The sequence below is a fragment of the Cataglyphis hispanica genome, chromosome 1, assembly GCF_021464435.1.
Source record: "Cataglyphis hispanica isolate Lineage 1 chromosome 1, ULB_Chis1_1.0, whole genome shotgun sequence".
Classification (NCBI taxonomy): Eukaryota; Metazoa; Arthropoda; class Insecta; order Hymenoptera; family Formicidae; genus Cataglyphis; species Cataglyphis hispanica.
In genome coordinates this window covers 16,999,918-17,023,945 of record NC_065954.1, presented here as the reverse complement: position 1 = coordinate 17,023,945, position 24,028 = coordinate 16,999,918, and the positions used below count along the sequence as shown (strand labels likewise).

At 33.2% G+C, this 24,028-nt stretch overlaps 1 protein-coding gene and 1 pseudogene across 9 annotated transcripts in view; one reads left to right on the top strand and one right to left on the bottom strand.

Annotated features, from left to right (window-relative positions):
• The window catches only part of LOC126858941 (stress-activated protein kinase JNK), a 141,532-nt gene that overhangs the window by 38,389 nt on the left and 79,115 nt on the right, over positions 1-24,028 (top strand). The gene's annotated exons all lie outside the window — the stretch shown is intronic.
• On the bottom strand, positions 13,807-15,706 carry LOC126859262 (uncharacterized; annotated as a pseudogene).

Here is a 24,028-nt window from a genome sequence, read left to right as displayed (position 1 = left end):
AAATTCCTTGGGATACTTTTATCAATCAAATTCATATATAAGATCAAGACTTTTGTAATTTTTTAATTTATCTAATATGTAAAACTAAAATATTATATATCCTTCTCCTATTTTCCTCCCTTCCTTCTTTGCATAGCAATTTTTCCCCTCGATTGTGCACAAAAGTTTGTCAACGCTCCAGCCCTTCCTTTCGACAAAATATCACGTGACCGAAATGTCAGCGGTGCTCTTGGCGCCATCGAGAGCGCTTGGCAGGAAGAAGGGATGTCTGGGAATGGCCGGGTTTCGCTTGTCCGGAGTTTCACGGTCGGAGGAGATGAACACGCATTATAATGTCGATATAATATTTGTCACTGATTTGACATTTTAATTAATTTTTTATTCTTGATATTAGGCAAATCAAGTTGAGATTAATGATACCATTGCTGCTAATTAATTGTTAACTTTCTGCTCTAGTTTTGGAGTTATTGGCAATTTTATCGGCAGAAAATTAATATTAAAATTGCGAATGTTCATTTGCCATTATATTAATACACTTTCGAAAAATACTTTAAACGATTCAAAACATTAAAAGACATATTAACTATTTGTGCTATTTAATTGCTTTGGATGATTCCGGATGCACGGTGATACGAAGTAACATAACAAGAAAAGAAACTGAAGTAATAAGAAAAGAAAAGTTATTCATAAAAAAATTATTACTCCAATATCAAAATATTTCTTACAATAATCGCTCCTGCGATATAACTCAATTTTGAATTTATTTTATTTACGAAATAAATGTAAAAAAAAAAATATTTCTGCGCGAACATAACTCTGTGAATAAAATATTCTAATATTATAAAAAAAATTGTATTTCAATTGACTTTATTACGACTACTTGTTATTTTTCACACGGAAACATATTGATTATGAAACGCATACAACTGACGAAGAAGTCGCCAGTTTCTTGCCACTATGTTTCAGTCGCAATGTCCATCGCTCGTAGCAATTACGAATGCCTTCGCGAAATTTCGCATATCTTTGCACAGTATCTGAGCAAAAGCCGGCCACCTTCTTCGTGGCGTCCGAATAATTTCGCAACTGTCAGCTTAACCGACACGAGAGCGCTTATTCTCGGCTACCACTCGAGCTGGCATTTCTCGCGCTCGTCCGCCGTTAGATCTGTCCGCAGTTAATAATGGCACGACCGTTTGATTTAACGGCGTCATTAGGGACCGCCGCGCCACCCTCTGTGTCGCCGTGCCGCGATTTCTTCGGCGGGCCTTAAGGATCGCGACTCCATCGTCCACGGCTATTAGCTCTCGTCGCTCTCTTCGAGTAATTGGCCGTATTAAATTTAATAATCCGCCGGCCGCGCTCTGACCGAGCCTAACCGCTTCCTAGTTCGCGCTCTAGTAATCGGTTAGGCAGGCCGCGCGATATTCCGAGTAAGCGAGAATATTTCATGGTGAGCGATTGAAATTCTCCCCTAGTATCTCGAGCGACAAGTAGAAAGCAAAATCTGGAGAAGCTGAAGAAAGATTATACGCGAATCCTTTTTAAAAAGATATCTGTAAAAAAGTCTGTTTATTATATATGATCTTTGTATCTTAATTTAAATGTGAATGCATACAAAGTTACATTTAACGCGGAAATATAATCTCAATAATACATTGAAAAAAGAGATGGAAAGTACACCGAGTACACAGAGATATATAATATTAACGAAGATATCATCATCCCTTGAAAAAATACACTTACTTGCGAATAAGCCCTGTATAGAATTTAGAATTAATTTTTCAGAAATAAATTTATCACATATTTGTATTATACAGTATAAATAGACACAATCACACATATTTACGCGACAATCGTATTTATAGAATTTTTTTACGCTGAGACAAATTTAATTAATATAGTAATGCGTATAATACAGCGGCATAAAAAAGTACGACAAAAGGCTGTTTAATTGCGATCTAGGATTAATTTTCTAAAAGTATGTCAATATTAAGCAACAATAGAATGAATAGAATGTAATAGGCGCGGAAGAGGAGAGGGTATTGCAATTTATATCGAGGCCGTATCGCAATCGGTCGCGTATTAGACGTTGATTAATACGATGGCGCGTTTGTACAGAAATGTTAAATCACGCACATTGCGTCCTGCGGTAACTCGTGTCTAATTGCGCGTGATTTTCACCGTTACGAGCGTGGACACGCGTAGTTACGGATTGGCTACGTAACACGATCGAGAATTATGCGTACACATCCAGACGACGCGTTTACTTTCGACTATATTATTTCGCGTCACTTTCAGTTTCATGGGAGATTTCGAAGCTCGGTTACGTCTCGACATTGATTAACGCTAATTAATTAATCTTTAATGAACTTCTTGATATATTATGGAAGTTGATAATATAGGTATACACATTATTTCTTCCTCTTAACAAGTATGAAAAAAGATTCAAAAAAATGAAAAACTTATACGGTTTTACCATATGTTATCTTAAAATATATCATAAAAAAGATTCTGAACCATTTGTTTTTCAAGAAAAATTAATATTGCCAAAAAAAATTACTAGGTATTGAAATATTTTTAATGCATTTTAATATTTTCCAAATCAATTTTTATTCTTGATATCTTTAATATTTATTACTGATTATTTGCAGTTGATAGTTTCGAATTTTCTTTCTCCAGGAAAATATAGATAATCTAAAAAAGATATCGCAAAAAGAAATAGTAATCAATATTCAATAATTTTTAAGATCAATGATGAATAAAATAACATAAAATCGAATATAATAATGGTCGTACACATCATAACCGGTGAGATAAATTTGTATTAGCGGCTGAGAATTTTGTGGTTGGTATATTATAAGCGTACTAGTAGTCGAGACGTATCGATTGGCCATTAATTTAGTTTCGAGAGCCGCGAGATGAAAATTTTAGTCTCCTGTTGGAATAACCGATTAAGACGCCGATTCGCCGCATTGGTTTTTTCTTTTCATAAAGAAGATTTGTTCACTTGGCTGGAACAACGTCGCGTATCTGTTCGCGCTACGCCGATTAGAAGACCGACAAATGACAGTTAATTAATTTCTGTACTAGAGATAAAGCTTTGAGTATCACATCGTCGCAAAAGTGCCATGCTCGGTCCATTTACTTAATTAAATGACGCTCGTCGAGCGCAAAAATAAAATTGTTTTGGCTACAGCGAGCATTTTATCTCTCGCGCCTCCGTGTTTTCCAACGCGAACGCCGTTATTAGTTCTTCGTAATTCGCAAACGTTTTTCCACGTTGAGATTTTTATCTATCTAATCTTTTCTATATATATATATATAATTTCTTGTTAATTTATATTACATAAAATATATAGCAATATATAGAAGATAAAAATAATTTTTATAATATATCCTCGCTCTCTAAATATAGATATATCTATTATAGAAAATTCTCTTTTTTAACGGAGCTGTAATCAATTTTTTTTTTTTTTTTTTCTCTTAATGGAAATGTCGATATAGTTGTACAATTTTCTTTCTAAATTAAAAAGTTTTAAGAACTTTATCAATTATTTTATCACGCGCGTCATTAAAATTAAAATATTTTGTTAAATATATCTACATTAAAATATTTTCTTAAAATATCTATATTAATGTGTTATTCCATTTCTATTTTATTCAAAAAAAAATTATTACATATAACGTAATCAAGAATAATAAGCTAACATGTAAATCTCTAACAAACAGAGTTTAATCTATTAATTTTAAATTACGTTTTACATATCTATTTCTACTGTGTACCGTGTACTCAGAAAGATAACTAAATCGTACGTCGTTCGTGTAATATAATTTTACAAATCCGCAGTAATCTCAGCCTCTCCACCATTCAGTCAACATCTCTAAAATCGGTACACGTGACCAGAAAATTATACGCCATGCGCGAAAGAGGGATCGTTTCGACTTATCCATCGTGCGCAAGGGAGTTAATAATATCAGTGTGGAAACTACCCTTGCGCGACATTAGTTTCATAACGGAAGCGGATTACAAGAACTCTCTCTTTCTCTCTCATTCTCGCCAACGGCTAACGTCCGAGCAGCGTATCTCTTGTCGGGCAGACGCGGGCGAGGTTCCGAGGTTACGTTTAATTTGAGATTAATTCTTGAGATCGCATAACGCGCTTTATACAGAGAACGTTTTCATAGCGACAGAGGTTAACGAGGTAATTTAATGAGGCCTAACGGCGCTGTTCGCGCGAAAATTGCGAGATAAGTGGATGATTTATTCACTGACGAGACTTCAATAAAACAGAGATAAATATCTCAAATTTTCAGATGTCACAGAAATCACGTAATTTTTGTTATTTGTCTAAATAATAACAGAAAAAAAACGATAAATAGCAAATTATTTACGATAAATATTTAATTAGATTTATATAACGAGATCATGTATGTACAAAGTGTAATCCATAACTATCAGATTATAATTCTAATAATTTTTTTTTGTTTATGTGATACAGAATGGATAAATAATAAATTATAAATTTAAAAAAAAGTTTTTATAAAGTTTTATGAAAAGTTTGCTCTATCTCTTATATCAATAATATCTCTGATATCATTATTTTTATATACTATCGTTATAATATTTATAAAATTATCGCGCATTTTATAAAGAAGAAAATGACTTTAATTTTTCTTTAACAAAGGATATTGCTATAAATAGATATATATTACATTTTTATATTTTTCTGTTATTTTTCACATGCACGTAAAAACAAGCGTAATATATCTTCAAATTAGTTAATATAGCAGGGCGTCCCCGCTCCGAACACAATTCGGATGGTCAGGGCTCCCCGAAGCCATAAAGGCGCGGTTGAATAGCCCGGTTCTCGGCGCAGGATCACGTGCCATGGGGACATAAACGACCCGAGGTAGATCTCTCGCACCGTTGCCCTATATTATTACATTAATTTTCCTCATTCTCTGCAAACATTCGGCAGATCGGTGTTAAGATATCTTCATAGTTGAACGTGCCCTCGAAATGCGTGTTTGTTGCGTGTACGTGAGTGTGTTGTATGGCTATTAATATGGGCATAGCTAGATACGTGCCGGATTGCTGGTGGAATCGAGTTTTATGGCTTGATGCTATTATGATCAATATATTTTCCTTATCGTTTTTTGGTTTGTCTTCCGTCTTAATTAAACTGTGTTTTAATAATAGCTTGCACACACACACAACGCGCTTCATGAACATTTCTTCCAGGCGAGATACGTAAATTTTCATGATCACATTTAGACCGTGGGTGGTGCTCGCGAAGTTTCATTTTGCATCCGTAATTTAAAGGTCCACATTCGTGTCACGTCACAACTGTAATCTATATGTGCTGTGATGTATGTTCATATGATTTGATTGATTTTAGAATTCTGAATTGTTTTTACAGGTGCAGGTGAGATTTTGCGCATCCTTTTTTTTTTTTCCATTAATGCTCGATTCTCGAACTATAACTTTTAATTATGAAATATATCACAATTCATATTCGTCTAAACTTTGATCGCGCAAAAATTTATGATAAAGTTCTTTTATGTGGGTGAACATTCATTTTTCGCTCGACACGATCGTACCGGGTGTTCCGTTTAATTGACTCTGAATTTTGCGCCTGAAAACGCGATATTTGCGGAATTCGGGCAATGTTTAGTGTGAGCCTTTATCGATCCATCCTTGCAAGCTCGTAATGCTCCGATTTGGGCGCCTGGGAAAAAGGGAGAAACGTCCTTTTCTCTCTCTCTCTCTCTCTTTCGTCCTTTCTCTCTCGCCCTCGAGAGCCGAGAGAAAAGGGCCAACCCCGCGAAATTCGTAGGAGGGTCGTTTGATTTATGACGGAAGTTCCTCGTCGTCGCTCTCCTCTGCCGAATTTCGTGAAGCTGCTGCTCGCCCTTTTCTCGACCCCTTTTTGGTCGCGTTTTCTCGCGTTTCTTCTTTCCTTCTCTTTTCTCTCTCTCTCTTTTGCCCGACAAACCTCAACCCTTCATTCCATCTTCCCGGGGTAAAAAATTGTAGGCGGATTCGTTTTGACATCAACAGTCAACTGGCCCGATTGATTTCCTTGACCGCGTTTTTTAGGCTCGAAAATTGTTCGTTTACAAGCTAATAATGGTGATGAAACACAAGTATTAATTGTAAGCATTATATTGTTCTATTATAATTACGCTCTTCCGCAAAAGGCGAGGATTAATTTAAAAGCAGAAATGAAATATGATTTAAAATAATCAGATTTGCGCGACGCAACATTTTTTATTACAAAGATATAATTTGTTATTTTTTTAGAAATACTTAATCAAGAAAAGTGCTTTAATTTTCACAAGTGTTTAATTAAGAGAAAACGAGAATTTAATTATTAAAGAAAGATATTGAGACGACTGAGATATAATAATAAATTCAAAAGCAAAAAGGAGAAAACTTTTCATTCTGATATTTTTTCTTCATTTTTTTTACAACAACCAATTAAAAAGCGCATATTATCATCTATCTTAATATTTCTTATTTATATGACTGAATGTTATTAATACAATAATTTAAACTGTATGAGATCAAATTAATTTGGAGATTGTCAGATGTGTTAAACAATTTTTAAACGACCTATTATTGATATAAATTTTGACATATAGCACAGTATATCGACACATAATAGCTTTTTAATGATCGAGGATTATTAAATAATCCGTCTGCTGTATAATTAACCTGCTCGATCATTAGCGTAAACTATGCTAACGATGATTACGTTGAAGCAAACTTATCGCTTTGATTGGCATGAAAATATTACGTTAAAGCTCTTATATTTAAAATTAAAAAGTTTTTCTTTTGTTCCAAGTATCTATGTCACTATATTCCAGTAATGCGATTTATTAAACTATAATTATTGATTTCTAAGAGTTATGTGAAGATAATTTATACTTCATATTAGATGAATAATTTTATAATAAAAATTATCTATAGAATATTTTAGATATAAAGGTATCAGATATTCAGTTCCTTTATTGTTTTATAAATGAGATAGATGATAATATGCGCTTTTTTTATTGTTGTAAAACTATGTATTCCATGTTTAAATAATCATATACAAAAAAGATGTCCAATAATTGATTTTATTTTTAACGTCATTTTTTCTGGTAATTTTACTTTATTTTAAACAAAAAGAGAGATTGAAATATCAATGTTTTGTGATTTGTAAGCGCTACAATGAAAAAGATTGTTAATAAAGCTGTAATATGTATACACAAGTAAATAACATAATTATATTCTTCACTCAATTTATTATAAATAAAATTGATTTGTCAGAGTCATTAAAATTAAACTCGCATATTTTTATGAAGCCTTTCTCATGGGTATATTATGTAAGTAATATATTGAAAGATAATTTTAAGTATCATACATTTTCTACATATATATATATATATATATATATATAAATATATGATTCTATTATACATTTATCTCTTTCCACTAGCGAGTTTTTTTCCGCGACATGAATTGAGTAAGCCGTTTTTTTTATTTTCTTCGTTTTCGTTCGCATTCGCACTTTCCAGAAATTGGTTCATGTTGAGACAGAATAGGTCGAGGAGCTCTCTCGAGGCGCATCGTGAGTTTCCTTATTGATTCGACCGGTGTTTTGCGTCCCCGTACGAGAATAAATTCGTACTAAATCGTTGTCGGTATCGAGCCATGCCGCGCCGTCGTTTATTTCCGTCGCAAAATCGATCGGCCGGTTATCCCGCACGAATTTTTTTCACCGCGACGAGAATCATAGAACACGTGTCGTTCTGAGAGATCGAGATGAAATCTCGTCGAGAGAGAGAGAGAGCGAGACAGAGACATTCCATTACATCTAAATCGCAACGACATCGACAGCTGTCACTTTGTCGCTGCGCGCGTGTCGTTCTATCTCGGACGTCGGCTTATAATTGACTGCGAAAAATGTCCATGTATTTTTGCATCGTGTCGAGACTCCGTCCGTAAACGGAAACTTTAGTGATGTAATTTCGAGAATTTGTATGATTTATCGCGCGATCGAGGAGTCTCTCGATAAGAGTTGAATGATATCGATACTTCGAAGAAAGTTTTGTTGTAGAATCGATATTGCTGAAGAGAAGTATTAAGTAGAATAAATAAAACTTTATAATGCAATAAATTATTTACAATTTTTATACACATTATATATATTTATTTATTTTTATTTTTATTTATAATTAATTATTTGCATTTATTTTGTGATTGATGTAACAAATAGAGATAGGTAAAAATATCGTTAAACATACCGTTAAACTCAAACGTTTTTAATTAATTTCGGCATTGGATATATTTCCGAACATAGCGCGTAGAATTCGCGTACAATGCACGCGCAGTAGATTTTTATTTCGAATAAGAAAATTAATTGCCTTCAATTGCGCGGGAATTAAACGGGTTTCCGACCGAATGCCGGATGAGATGCGGTTGTCGTTCGCTTTCCCCCTTTCGGACGCCGGAACGTATTTTCGCCGACTCGCTTACTCTTTCCTATCCCTCCGGCAATATGCAACGTGCCGTAACTCTCTCCATGACCGAGAAATAATTGCTTCTCGCGTTATATACGCGAGCTTCATTTTCGAAACGCGAATTAACCCTTTATGATTGTTTATACCATGTCGATAACCTTCTCTTATATATCGAATACTGTAGTTGCATCGACGTAAAATTGGTATGATGAAAAGGAAATATTGCATAGAAAAGAAAGCTAGTTTAAGAAAATGTTTTATTGAATAAATACACATTTCTTGAAGTACATACCATCTCAATTTAAGCTTAAGTAAAAACATTAAACAGATATTTTGTAATATACTTGAGAACGAATACAATATTCATCATTGAAATATTTGACAGAGTAATGACAGAGTATTGTTATTCTTTCTTTTAAATACATTTTGAATGATATGAGAATCATAAAATTGTACGGACACGTCACATCGAAGACTATTAATCGTCATAAATAGTAAATGAAACCGTTCCAAATATCGACAGGGAGCACTCGATTTTTATTGATGTTTAATTAACGCCGAAGGCCGGGGAAGAGGGTTGGGAACACGAAGTTTATTTCACGAATCTAAATTTTAGGACGTTGGGAGTACCGTCGACCCTTTTTCGCAGATCGTCTCGGGATTCACCGGTTTGAGTCTGAGCGCCATTGCCGCTCGTTATTTTTATACTTATGCAAATCTCGAGATTTGTCAGAGGCTGCGATTTGCAATGCAAAACCGATGTAGTCGAGGGAAATTGTTCGTCGACCAACTCGTATTTAATTAAGGAAAGCTCGCGTTCCGCGAGTCCACTGGTATTTCGTAAGGACGATTTCGAATTTACATTAAAGTCCTGCCGGGATATTTAACACACTGTTATTATTCTACGATTAGGTACCAAGCTTTGTTATTGACTGGTTGCATAAAGTAGTTATTAGTTATTCAAGAACTTGTCTTCTGTACAAACTAATTGATATAAATATGTATATGTATGTGTGAGAATCGTTTTGGAAAATTATTAATATTATTAAAATAATTATTAAAATTATAAATATCTTAATTATATATGTAATCGGTTGAGTTAGGAAGAATTTTTTAATTAAAAAAAAAAAAACAAGATAAAATGAACTTGGCATTTAAATTATTCAAATAATAAATATTAAAAATTAAAATGTGACGAACAGAAAATTTTATTTTAAATTTGTAAAAAAAAATAATGTATGATACTGTGCATGATGATTTATGAATTATTTAAAACCAAATTTATCAAAAATTTATCAAAAAGAATACTCATAAAGGATAATAAGCTTCATTTTGGGATGGTGTCTGTAGAATAGACATTAAAAGCGCATGTCATTTTATGTTGCATTTAATTAATGGCCTTTGGGCGAGAATAGCGTGTATTTTCTGGAAAATTAATTCGGGAAATGTGTGAGCGCGGCTATTGGTATGTCGCCTGTGGTTTTCGTAAGAGTGACCATCTAGTAATATTGCGTTTATATACAGAGTGTCTCAAATATCATTATGTATTTTCTTTGGGCTAGGAATTATTCTTCGAAAAAATCTGCTGTGCTTTTACTAAGTAAAAATTTTACTTTCTTTTATTTTTTATTTTTTTTTTTTAATTTTAAATTTGAACTTTTTCAATTAATATTCCGTTATCGTTTTATTGAAATTAAAAGAACAGGACTTTTATCTGCTTATACATATATGTTTGAATTTCAATTTGCTCATACTTTGTTTTCGATCGCTCGTAATTTGAAAATTCGCTGCCATGATGTTGGAATAAATGGCATTTTTCGAAAGAAAAACTAAATTATTGACACCCTGTACATTTGTGTTGCCACTGCGGTGCTTGTATGAACTACGAAATATTGCGCATGTCCGTCGCATGAAGCGTTTCTCCTGCAGAGAGACCGAAAAGCTGCGTTGCCTTTAATCGTTTGCATTTGTGTATATTTTACGTGAAAATGTGGTAAAGCAGAACGGAAGAATGAGAAGGATAGAAAGTTTGGAAAATAAATAACGAGATTAACGCATTTTGAGAGAAAATTTAGTATAAAAAAGAGTGATTTACGTATCCGACTTCGTGAAAAATACAATGGTTATATAAAACGATTCAATATATCAAGAGATTTTTTTTAGATATTTATATTTCATATAAAACTCCAAAAATGCCATGCACTTATATACTGCACGTAGCAATTGCACAGAAAGCTAGCCAATTGACATGTACGCCAAAAAAACCAAATAAAAGGAAAATAAATATTGAAAATTCCACATATTTTTATTGTGGATGATGGTATATTTTTATGCTTTACTATTTTAGGATCGGTATATTTGGTTACTGTTTAGGATTACATGGAGAATATCATTTAATCACCGTAAAAGATTTTATCCATTGAATTCAAAAAAATTATTATTTGATTTCTTTGAATTTTTTATCAGAGATTATTTAGATATGAAAATTAAATTACTCGATTATTAATATAAATTATTTCCTTTTGTTATGTTCGTTTACATTTAATAATTATGCGGCTCTAAATAAAAATAAGAATTAACTGCTTTTGTGAGGCAAAGCTATTATAAAATGCAGCGTTTCATCGGCCATTAAAAAGTCCCGACTAATTTTTGTGTTCGGTCTCAATATTGCTGGAATTTATACCGCTATCGAAAACTACGGCCATACGAGACAACGCGAAACGTGTGCCCGACGTGTTTCGGGAAGGAGAAGACCATTAGTATGCGCCGGTCGTTTCGGTTTGGTAACCGCGCCGGTTCGGAGCTTCAAATCCTGGGATTACGCGCTTGCGTTTACTGCCTGCGCTGGCCTATACGAGACGTTCGATAAAATAGCCGCGTTCAATGCACGTGACAGTATTCCCTGGCGAATCCTGAAATAATTTTCCTTTAACAAGAATATCAAGGCGGGAATAGCATTTCAGCTTTGATCGATTAAAAAGAGAAGGCTTTTGATAAATCGTACTTTAGAAATGCAAGATAATATTAAATGATATTCTGCTCTAAAGTACAGATAAATTTTATATTAACTGAATCTAGATTTATGTATACGATTTTGCAAAAAATACAAAAGTTGTATATTCAAAACGATTTAATCTTAATATAATTTGATCGTATCAAGAGCCTCTTTCGGATTTCCACGTTTCACACAAAACTCCAAAAACGCTATGCACTCGTGTATTGCGCATAGCAATTGCACAAAAAGCTATTTGATGGGTTATACTGTGTATAAAAAATCAAATATGAAAGCAAAAAAATACCTAAATTGCGTTTTTTCATTTGCGAGATAAACTACATTGATTCACGTCGAAGCCTTTAAAATTGCAAAAAAATTTTCGAATGAACTTTAAAAAAAAAAAAAAAAAAAAATTAATTTTTTCACCAAATATTGATTATCACGTTATTCGCCAAATACATTTGTTAGCGAACACTCTATATGTATAGGATTAGCGCAGCCGAAAATAAAAGGGTCAACGGACAGTCGCAGTCGTCACAAAATTCGCTCGTCCGAAACACACGCGAACTTTTTGGCGATTTCATTGACATGTGCGACACGTTGTATGTAAAATGCATTTCGCTTTGAATGCGGCGAATGTATTTGCAAATGTAGTTACTGGGATTTTAACGAGACTCGCCGATAAAATTATTTTAATAGTTATTTCAGGCCTCATATATTTTCATGAAATGCGAACGCGATTGATTAATAAAGTTAATGCTTTGATAAACTGTCATGAGATCGAAAGATCATAAATCATAATTTATAATAAATATTCTTTATTAATTTTTATTCTTTTTATTCTTTTTACGTAATGTAGAATTTGTTTCGATTTCTTTTTATTAATTTAACGTAAAAGCAGATTAATCAATATTAGATAAAATTTCATATTTACAATCTTCTGAAACGGAAAGTATGTCTTATATTTATTTCTTTTCGAAGAGATAAACCGAACATAAAATCACGAAATTCTTTATTCCTCGCGGTCCGAAATAATCTCGACATAATTTACCGTACCAGGATGATGATGGATGTACCGCGTGACTCAACTTAATTACCACGTGAGGCTGTTAACGATGGCAATTAAACGTTTTTCCACGCCAGAGTTACTGAAGCTGCGACCGTAAACTCTTTCCTGTATTTTCCTGGCAATTCCCGAGAAATACTTTTTATCGAAAACTTGATCTGATATTCAACGCGCGCAGATTTTGTTACTCTTTCTGAAATTGTTTAGATTTTTTTATGACTATCGTTGATTTGCCGTATTAAAAAAATGGAAATACTTTTTATAATGCAGATTTTTAAATAAGCTGTAGTTTAGATAAATGTTAGTGTTTTAGGTAGTTTAAATTTTAAGATTGTGCATGCATCATTCAATCGATTGAAAAATCCGTATTGTAAAATATCATCATGTTTATTTTATGAAAATGATGTTTTTAGGATCTTTATCTTAATAAAAGTTTAATATCAAAAATTATCGTTTTTTTTTTTTATTTTTCTCTTTCGATATTATATAGAATTATTGAACTATATATCCAAAATGATTAAATATAGGAGAACGCAAAAAATTCGTATAAAATAGGATATAATAAAACCTGTGGAAACATATGTACACAAAATTTTTTAATATCAAAAAATTGCGAAAAAATAAACGAAATAAAACTATGAAAAGTCATAACAGAATGATTTCGTATTTATATGTATACAATGTAAATAAAAGCTCGATATTTTTATATTTTTTAACCATTAAACGTGTGTGTGCTATTTTGAAGACGCGAGATCTCTCGCAAGAACTTTCTTTGCGGTTCTCTTCGCAACACATTGCGCTAGTATTCTCCCGCGAGTGCCTCTAAACTCTTACTAAAGGCGTGCGCTTAAAAATGCATTCGTCGTCGCCGTCATCAAGGGAATAATTCCATCTACAAGAGTAACATCTCGCGACATATAGGCCAAGGGAAATATTTTTGCGAAGCTTACATCAAACTTCCACAGTTTATGAAAGCAGTCCTTTACCTAAAGCTTAATAACTTTAAAAAAAAAAGTTTATTAACATTAAATATTCTGACGATAAGTGCACATTTTGATTAAAATTCTGTTTGTAGTTTGCTCGAAATTAACTGCAAAATGAAATTTCGAAACATCAAGATTCTTTATAATACTAAATGTTAATTTTATCTCTTTTTTTTTTAAATCTTTGTGAGGAAAAGAAATTGCAAAATACAAGTAATTCATACAAGTAAGATAATAGGAAAAAGAGAAAAATATTTTGAATATTATTGCATTGCATTATATTTTTTCTAAAGTGGATTACATATGTAATTCATAAATAATGACTAATAATATCTTAAATAGAGATACACGAAGAAGAATTAGCAACGTTTCGTCAATTTTTTTTGTTACGTTTTTTGTTTACGTTTACGCAATGGCATAGAATCGTACAAAGAATCACGCTGCGAATATTTTCTTCATGAAAATTCTGGTTCACATAGACCTTTAAACGAAATAATCGAATGTATTGTATCTGCTAATATAAATTTTCAGTGAATTATATAATTCATAAATGTGATATATACACAAAGAGACATTCTCGACAACGGTTCGTCAATATTTTTTTTTCTCTTTTAACATTTTAGGGAATAGATAATCATATACATCACGTTGCGAGTGTTCTTGTACAAATTCAAATGGTGGATGGTCCGTTTCGTTTTCACATAAATTGTAGGCTATTTAATAAGAGAGATACTGTATATGTGTACGTATGTACGTGTAATAATGCAATAAGCGTATTTCAAAGATGTACGGCAGAAACTTACAAGTTTTCCCTAGAGTCAATAATATAGATACAACTTCCAAGAGGTATTACTAGCAACCTCTTACGAAATAAGATACTTTATCCGGATAAAATCCAATTCTTGTTCTAATATGGTTCGTTTCCTGTTTACTCGCACGATCCTTTTAAAAGTTCTATCGTGCATACAAATGGCTATTTGAATCATGGCGATACTTTTTTTCTTTATGTATCTGTGTACGCAAAACAATATCTCTCTTTCAGTAATCAAATAAATAACGACTAATATATCTTTTGTTGCGGTTTTGTTGAATAATAATATTAATAGACAGTGTGTGTAATTAAAAAAGTAAGAGTTTGTGAATACTTGACGAAAAAGGAATTTAGATAACTTCATTTAATAGGCTCTGTTTTGTTTGAATTATTTTACGTGATCGCATCGTGAGTGATATCGTCGTACAGTAAGGGTTGTAAAATGAGAGGCCGGTCGGTCGAATAGTTTGGCTTGTTCCCTCAGGCTTGTGTGGTTACTCGGCGTATCTAGGCCAAGTAATAGGGCGCTCTGTAGGCCGCGGCGTAATAGGGGTAGCTGGAATAGGCCGCGTACGCGTAAGGGTAGCTGTATGCGGAGTAAGCGACTGCCGGAGCGGTGTATGCACTGTAAGCGATCGGGGCCGTGTAAGCCGCGCTCAGCAACAACCCTCGCTTGTTTCTAGCCGCTTCCGGCGAGATGGGCTCGGCCTGTGCCGGTTCGATGGACTCTACCTCGGTGGTGGGTTTCGCCTCCGCGAGAGCCGCGACGGCCAGCAGGGCGAAAAGAGCGATAACCTAAAAATAATAAGGAAAATATATAAAGATACGTTTATATGCTGCATTATAAGGTTTTAATCTGCGTTCTTTAAAAAGATTTATAAAGCCACAAAACTCGGAATTTGGTATTGAAAATTTTCAATTTTCTTATTTCATATTGAGAAAATGAAAAGAATCTTTTTCATTTTTTGACAGAGTATAGATTTGAAAATTATCAACTTTCAGAAATCTGTTTAAATCTATTGTCACCTATGAGGACGTAAGATATATTTATTATTTTTTTTTTTTCCTTTTTTTCCGTTTTAACTTGATATTTTTATATAAATAAAAATTGTAAAATATCAAAATGTTACTGCGGAAAAATCAGTCAAAAAGTTTTTCAACGAAACTAATATACTAGCACTGATATCACGAAAAAAGATTACAGTCGTTTTACTCACGGCGAAGCACTTCATGTCTGCAGTTGACAGAGAATCCGAAAGCTTTGGAGAGCTCGAAGATCGAAGATCGATTGATGCTCGTGCTCTTGAGGTGGCGCACTTTTATACGTTCAATCGTACGTGCATCGATTCGCGATTATCATTTTCGATCCGCGTAATCACGCATAGCAATTATTGTATCCTCCTGACATTGTCCGTCGTAGAGGGAGAGAGGGAATCATCATTGGGAATTTAAACGCAAGTATCGGAGTTGAGCAACCCGTCCTTGGCCGCCGTCCAAACAGAGAAGCGCAAGAACCTTTCGTTGCGCCGCCGATCGATTGTCGCATTTCGTATCGAATCTGTAATTTTGTAATATCGATTTATTGATTTTATATGAATAAAATATAATTAACGTATTTAAAAATATATAAATACAAATTGTTTAAATTTTGAATTTTTTTTTGTCTTTTCTTAAATGAAGAATATTCCTTGGTTGTAAAAAGATGTTATGTGAAGTTTCAATTAAAGCTGATATTTTACTCTTATTATAACACGAATAACATATAACATATACAACATAATGCACATAAGCATAATTACACGATATAAATAATATGTGAAAAAAAAAACATATGAGATTTATATTAATAACGTTTATCTAATATTAGTAAATGGCACGTCATATTATTTATATTGAAAGAATGAAGGTATAGATAATCGGTTAATTTATGCGCGGCTAAACATGACATTCTCCGATTCTCATTGATATTCCACGCGATCGTCGCGCTCGTCGCAACAATTTTCATGACGCGATTACGATTTAGCTATTCTGGCCTTGTATCCAATCGGACCCCGTTTGCGGCATTCGACGAAGACCAGATGGTCCCCGCGTCGTTCGCGCACCATTGGATTCGGACCAAATTTGTAGGGCCGTTAATGGCGCCTGAAAATTCTGAATCTAATAGAATTCAATTTGTCGGATTTTACGGACCCATTCTCGGACTACGTGCTAATCGTCTTTAGGCTACGATTGTTTAACAAAAACGGAATTCTCTACGGATGATTATCCGCGATTGTTGAAATATAAATTTTTTCGGAATAAAAGGAACTAACCGGAACCGGATGTTCTTTTCCGGCAAAAATTTTACGCAGTTTGATTTATAACTCAAGAATCAACATTACGTTTTAAATATTAATATTGATATTAATTATGAATATACATATATTGATAATAAAATCGCTCTTATCAATTAATTTTAGACAAACATTAAAAATTCGATTGCTAGAATAACTAATGCTAAATGTAAAAAAGATTGATTATCGCGATATCGATAACCGTTTATTAAATTTTCAGAACAATCTTTGAGCTTTTCAAAGAATTTGTCATTAGAATGTATGAAATTATATCGGTGGTATGGTCGCGGATGCAAGAATTCTGTAGAATTCTTGGCATGATTAACCGTCGGAAATTGTTTTGTACGGCGACAATGTTAAAGCGGGAGACGAAAGGCACACGCGATATGCTTCTCGACACAGTAGTTACGGTAACTTGGCACAGGAATAACGATCCGCATCGTTAATCATATTTTATTCAAGTTTCCACTTGTCGCGCTGGGAACACAACGTTACACTCTTTTTAGTGATGATGGGCAATTTTTCATGAGCATTTATTGTCGCAGGCGGTTACATTGTGTTTTTCAAAAGATAAAACTGTGGCATCGTCAAAATTGCACATCATTGTCGATAATTTCCTTTTTAACACCTGGATGTTATTCATGGCACATTGCGTCCTAGAATTCGTGCAATCGGATATTTAATATTAGGCTTTGTTAAGTTTGGCATCTATTTTTATTTGAAAAATTATCATTGACAGTCTCTCGTGCTAAAAAATAATAGATTATAATTATGAAGAAGACAATAAGATATGTCATTTTTATTTATTTTAGGAAAATCTGTACATTATATAATACTGTAGCATGCAGACATTAATTATACTTGATATTACATTTAATAGAGAGATGAATTGTTTAATGACAAAAGCTTCATAATGCGATTTAATATTTTCTAACAGAAAAGTCACGAATTAATGAGCATAGAAACTACGAGATGGAATATTATATATAGTAGTATTTTAATAGAGACCATTATCTCTGTTACTTTGTTAAGTTTGAAAAAGCGGACGTCCTCAGGCGAACGAACGAGCGAAGAAGATTAGCGATGAGAATCCGCGGAAAAGTCGCATAAGCGAGACGTGACAGGAGGATGGCGGAGGGTGCGACCACGTCGCATTATCCGTCCGAAATACCAGCTATTTTCCGCTCTCATGTGTCGACGACGAAAGCTTAGGCAAGAAGGGGAACGGGAGCTCGATTTCGTTCGCGAAGGCAAGACTTGAGTAATATCGCGACGTCGCTCGAGCGATGACAACGTCGGTCGAGGGCGGTTTGCCGGGGATGTCGGAGTGTTTTTCATATAAACGCTGATTGCGAGCCGCATTTTTATCCGCGTCGCGTCGGTATTAGCATACCGAGTCGTTTCGTTGGTCCGGATGCTGTGGAGAATAATTTTCGCTGGGACACTCGCCGCCGCCGTGATGACAAGATTATCGCGATTTCATTTATATTTGCTGCCTCGGAGTTTATTCTTCCAGCTTACGTTTTTTTTTTATGAAATGGAATAGTGGGATGAAATATTTACAAAATGAATTGTTCCTCGAATAGAGCAAGAAGGCAAGCGTTTTTCCAAAACATTAGGATATCAATAATTTTTGATAATTTCAAAAATTTTATGAATAAGACAGTTTATTACAAAAAATCTGCAGGTTTCAAGTATTTGAAATTTATAAATAAATATTTCTTATAAAATATATATAATCCTTATTTTCTAAAATTTTTCGAATGTGTAACAAATACGTAAAAAAATTATATAAGAGTTATTAGATTTATTTGTTATATACATATATAAATTAATAATATTAATAATAATATGTATACAATATATATACGATAAAAACGGCATAACATAATTACACTTGTGTAGTTGAAACAATAATCTCGGCTAGAGAGGAAGATCTGTCAATCATTCGCCGATTCTTTCGCTTCCTTCTAGTTGTCTCGAGAGACCCTCGTGATTGGCTATTTGAACTCACGTCGTAAACTGAAGATAAAAAGAACTTCAAAGCAGGCGTAAAGCTATGTTATTTCGTACGAGAGTAAACTTTCTTGTCGTTTGATTATTTTGCTCGACGCGACCAACAATAAGAGATTTCTGCACATTTGAAATGTCGATTTAAATTTTCTCTGATGCCATTCAGAGTGAATTTAGGAATGATGCTATAATTTTTTCGTCATACATTAAATTTATTAACTTAAGAAAAGAAAAATTATTATTGAGTTCTTTAAAAATGCGGTAGATAAACAGGAAATGCATAAAGATCATTTATCGGGGAAAGAAGATTAAAGAATATAACTTTCTATAACAGAAATAGATTGAGAAGGGTAATAAAAAATATTTATTAATAGCGAAAAGTTATTTTTGTTTCTTGAAAATTAAAAAGTTTAAATGAAATCCTTCTATGAGACAACAGAGATTAGTAAGATTAAATTACTTAAATGCATTGTATAAATATTTCCAAATATTTATTCTTTCTTCTAATTTTTCATATTCTTACAATTCCTTAGAATACAATAAGACATTATTATGTATAGCAATTAAAATCGCATTTTTTTTCTTGCGGACTCTGGTAATTAGCTTGATGATTTTTTCGACTGCATCACTTCTTTATTCTCCAGTCGGCCTTTTTCATTTTAAATTCCGGTAGCGGTTCACAGTCTCATAAGCAGCTTGGTGTCCCTGATGTAATCCGCATACATAATGTTGCTGCACGCGCTCTTTGCGATGTCATACTTATATACATGACTGACCTGTGTAAGCTCTCGATATAAGCATAGCGTTTCATGGTCAATTGTATGTAACATAATGTCAGAGATAATAATTCGAAATTTCTTTCGATAGTACTTTTAAATCATAACAAACTACATATTATAAGAAAATTTAAATTTATTAATATTAAATATTTATGAAAAATTAAAAAAAAATATATTAGAATGTTGTATAAAATATACATATAATATCATATATTTTAATTTTTTACACACACACACTACATATATACATATATATATATATATATATATATATATATATATATATATATATACAAATTAAATATTTCTAATATGATAAAATAACGAAAAATATTGACAATATTGAAATATTAGAAATATAATTTTTTAATATTTTTATTTTTTTTTATTTTTCAACGCTTCTTCCGAAATATATGATTTTAAATGATGCAGCTGACAAAGATAGATGACATAGATGACAAATGATACTGTGCATCGTCAGGATTAACAGGAGTGAGAAGTCACACTATAGGCGACAAAGAGAATCGGCAGAGTAGCGGCATTGTTTCGCACTTTTTTAGAGATCCTCTCATCATCATTGTCTCAAATTGCTACTGTATCACTCCTTTCTTCCTTTCTGCATCGCGCGTTCGTCTTCTTTCTGTCGCTTTACCCTTTCGTCTAGTTTTCCCTTTTATTTTCTCTTTTCTCTTTCAACTAACGGCAGTGAGCATATGCCGATTCTTCACGAATGACTGTTTTTCTTTGTCGCCATCGTTTTAGAAAGACGTAGTAGCGCTCCGTTGTTATACTTCCAGACGAGCAGCCGAACAGAAAATGCAAAAAGAGCCTAAAAGGGATTCTTTTTGATACTTATTATCTTATACAGCGTGCATATCTCAAATCATGTGTTTATTTGCGAGAAAAGAAATTACGATAGATTTCCTCGGAAATGGAGTGACATACGGGTTGCTCATATAAAAAGTATCCATCTGATAAATATAGTACCTTAATGGCCTTAAATAAATAGATAGATTTCTCATTCTGGGATAAATTTTATAATAATAAATAATGAGATAAATGAAATTGACAATATTGATATCATCTTTGATAAATGACAATACAATATTGATTTATTAAATTTTTTTAAATTCGCAATTTTATTGGAAAAATTTATACTTGACTTTTCTTTCTTTCTCTCTAAATGGTCGAATTTGAAAGTTTATATCTAAAATATCTAAAATCATTCTGGATGAAGAGTGATGATAAATAATCTATATAGATGTTTGGAACGAATTGATAGAATCGATTCAGTATCTTTAGCCGGATTTAAAGTTTTTTAGATAAATGTCAAGAGTCAACTCTTTTATTGTGAGCGACAATAGTGGCGGCCGATATTTAATTTTCCTGCATATTTGCACTGCCGGAATCCGCAATCGTTTTCCCGATCAAACAGGAAAGTCGATTGGCATCCATTCCTTGATTAGTCGAATACGCTATCGGTATCAGGCTCGGAAATCAAAATCACAGTCCAGATCAGCACGAATCGATTTTCGCCGTGAGCTAGAGAGCTAACGTTAAATTCATTATAGATAAGCGCCGAACTCGGAATGAGATCATCGATATTTCATCGTAGGTATAAGTAAACGATGGGATAAAAGACAATTGACTTTCTGGTACTATAAGGTCTCATCTTTATCCAAGGATTTTTCTTTTGTCAATTCAGAGTTGCTTCTTTCCTCCGTAAAAACTAAGTTAAGGACATGTAAACAAAGATAAAGAGAATATTTTATTAATTATTTAAATGTAATTCAGGATTAAATTGATTTAAAAAATAATTACTTTTAAGTTGAAATATAAAAAATATTGCTTTTTTAGAAATTTTGATAAATCAAATTTTTTAATTTGTTTCAAGTTATTTTATTTAAAACAAAGTTATGCAATTTGAATCTTAATTTTAATTTTAATTTTTTCTGATTAAGAAATTCAGAGATAAATAGTGAATTTCATTCATAAAATAAAGTTGCTGATTTCGAAAATGTTTATTATTGTCAAAGACCTGGTTTTGAGTGACCTGGAAATATTTTACAGGTCCACAGGTTCGCACGAATCAAAAATATTGCTTTTTAGAAAATGAAGTTGCTCCGATCACAGGAGAAGATAAAAGAGAATGTATCCGGTTTCCGCGCGGCAATGGCAAAACGCGGTGGGTCGAAAATTGCACGGCGTTAAGTGAAAGTCGTAATAACGGCGGCTTAAGGTTTCGCCGCAGAGAAGCGAAACCCTATCTCTTCGTTTCTCGGAGAGGTGAAGGGGCAGGTCTGCGTGCGTGCGTGCACGGGACAGAGGTCGGAAAAGCGGTGGACGAGATCGATAACGCTGCGAAAGTGCGTGCTTCGAAAGGGTCCTCTCATGTGTTGCCCTCCCTTCTTTCCTCCCTTTATCCTCTCTTCGTCTTTCGAAGCTTTCGGGAGAAAGAGAGAAAGAGAGATGAGGGACTTTGTTTCCATCATGACGGAGTGAATTTCCGTTCGTCGGATAATCGCTTGAAAATAATTGCGGGAACCTCCGGATTCCGTAAGGGAACAATGCATCGGATCTAATCCTTTCCTTTCTCCTCTAACCGACTGTTTCCTACCGTTGATCGTCCTTGCCGTCCTGAATGTTAACCTGAGGGCGATGGCGGACACGACATGGAATGAGATAAGCACTTGTGAGAGAGATTCTGTTGCGGCAGATAAATCATCCGGTCAACATACGGCTTGATAAGCCGTATTAAAAGCACTGGTTGTTGTACTGCAAGATCGTTGTAGTCTGATTTATTGTAACTGATATTAAGCTTAAATTATTCAAAACATTACTTGTGGCGGAATTTTATATTTTTCAATAATTATTATTTATCGAGTTTTCTTGATATTATTTGCTTAAAGCTAGATAATAAGTAAAATTTTGGATTAATATCTCTCTGGGAGATATATAGATTTTTAAATTTTTTAAATTATTAGCAATTATTATTGATTTTGACTTTTTAGGTTTATTAATTTATTAAATTATTATTAATATTAGTATTTGTATTCTATTAAAAACTTGTATTATATACATAATAATTAAGAATCTTTGTATGTGCAAATGACATTAAAGAAATCATTAAGATAGAAAATAAAAAATTGAATAAAATACATAATACTTTTGATTTTACATCAACAAAGATTTTGTTTTGAAATTTATAATATTTAATTATTTATATTTTTATGATAAAAGCAGAAAAGAGAGGAGAGAGAGAGAGAGAGGAAATGATAAGACACATTATAATTTAAATCAGCTATTATGAGTAATAGAGTCGCATTAATGAACTAGGAGAAATCTCGAATCTGATAGAATCATCAAACAATTATAGAAGATGAAGGAGGCGCATCATCACGCGCTGACGTTATCGGACACATCTCGAAACGTCCTCTTCGGAGGCGGCATCGGGATTTTCAGTGGACCGCGAAATATGTCGGCATCGATTCAACGTGTCCAAAAATACTTTCCTCGGCGGTTGGAGAGACGCATGATTCGACGGAAGTGCGATTTCTCAGATGTACCCGTCGTGTTCGACGTCGCGTTACCAATCGCGTAAAAGAGAGAAAGAGAAGTTACACAGTGAGACGCAGAGGGGGGGGGGGAAGGAGAACGGTTATTTCTTATAAAACGCCTTCTCTTCAGCTTCTCGCGCGCTGAGAGCTACGAAGAAAGCTCTTTCGAAATCTGAGAGCGGCGAGGTCCCCGGGGATGATACGGTCTTCGTACAGAGGAATCTCCCCCTGGATCACTGTGAAGCTTTTATTCGTGCTTGCACAGTAGAAAAATGCATCATTTGAAAAGTTTCTCGCGATTTCGCTAACGTTGTAAACGAAGGAACGGAATAATAGAGAAGAAAGAATAATAGCAAGATTAATAATGAATACAGATAAAGTCTTGAAGAATTCTTTAGATACGTAGATATATATATATATATATATATATATATATATATATATATACACATATACATATATATATATATATATATATATATATATATATATATATATATATAGCAATATTAAACTTAAAAGTATCATATTTTAACATAAAGGTATTATTTTACTAATCTAGTTTCAAAAATTGTGTCCTCCAAATACTATGATTTATTATTAAAAACACATAAAAGTTAGTGGATAAAATAATGGGATTAGCATCTCTTCTTTCAAAAGCGAGAATTTTCATATTATAAATTATTATGTCATTAACTGTTTTATATCATTCAAAGATTTATATCCATATTAATTCTAATTTAAATTATTATATAAATGTGCAATAAAATAAAATTTGCTATTTATCAAGTTTAACAGATATATCTTCTGCAAAATATTGCGATACACTATTCTAAATTTTTAATTTATATAAGTGTGCATATATATCTGACGGTCGATCATCATGATTTCCGCCAGATTCGTTCTACAAATAGACATGGCGGTTTTGACTAACGGAGTATAATATCGTTTGTCCAGCAATAGCCGTGAACTGATGGGAAATG